Here is a 1,036-nt window from a genome sequence, read left to right as displayed (position 1 = left end):
GTCCGTGAGTTCCTTGTCGGTCCCATGGAATTGTTGAGCTATTGTTTAGAGTGTACGATTTGTGGCCGATTTGGCTTTGTCGGGTTCAATGAGACTGCGGAGAATAGACCAGGCTTGCTTGCTTGCTTGCTGTTGTTGTCAGGAAGAATGAAAAGTAAAGTGCACAGGCCTGCCCATTGGCTCAAGCTGAGCCACAATTGCTACTACGTGCTGAAAGTAGGAGAGTTGAAAGATGGGATAGAAAAGACGCGCGCTATATGTCCCTTCCGATCCCGGAGGCAGTGCAATACGGGGCCAACCTGTGGCGGAGGCGAAGCAAGCTTCAAGCCCTCCGCCATATTTCCAAAAATAAGTTTAATATCTTGGGTCCAAATAGGACCAGGTTTGAGCAGTACTGGGGGTTCCTTTCAAGGCGGCACAGAACTGTACCCAATTTTTTGGGCAAGTTGGATGGAATATTGCTGAGCTTCCTTCGTGATGGAGGCAAGGCGCAGGCTGAGTTGTTTATTGAGGCTCTGCCCTCACATCCCTTAAACTGGCGCACCCAGCACCGCTCCACGAGCCCGCCACCTCGAGCTCGCCTCTCAAGCCACCGGACGGACCCGCCACACCGGCCCAGCCCAAGCAATGCAAGTCTTCTCCACCAACTATAGAGCGTCAGGCTGAAAATCATCTACCGCCCGAGCGACGGCCTAGATCTCCGAAAACACAATGGAGGCAACATCCTATCCCTGGTATGCGCCGCCCTGAAACTCCCTATAGAGGCAGTACGTCAACAAGACGCCATACGCATAAATCCTCGAAACAACTCCTTCACAATCAGCACCCCATCAGAGAACAGAGCGGAACGCTACGTTAGGTTACAGTCTCTGCAAATCCCCAACATGACCTACTCATTAAAGGCCTACATCGCCCAACCAGACAACGCCATCCGAGGCGTTCTCTACAACGCTATCTACGACCAGACGCCTGAAAAGATAGTTCAAGAACTAGACTTTCAACTAAAGTTGTTCGTATGACTTTACAGACACAAGAC

At 51.3% G+C, this 1,036-nt stretch overlaps 1 pseudogene; it reads right to left on the bottom strand.

The window, feature by feature from the left end:
* Positions 1–256: 256 nt before the first annotated feature.
* Positions 257–386, bottom strand: LOC144116724 (U2 spliceosomal RNA; annotated as a pseudogene).
* Positions 387–1,036: the final 650 nt, after the last annotated feature.

The sequence above is a fragment of the Amblyomma americanum genome, chromosome 1 (assembly GCF_052857255.1).
Source record: "Amblyomma americanum isolate KBUSLIRL-KWMA chromosome 1, ASM5285725v1, whole genome shotgun sequence".
NCBI classification, from domain to species: domain Eukaryota; kingdom Metazoa; phylum Arthropoda; class Arachnida; order Ixodida; family Ixodidae; genus Amblyomma; species Amblyomma americanum.
Note: the sequence above shows the minus strand (reverse complement) of the source record. Positions and strands in the feature narration are given on the sequence as shown.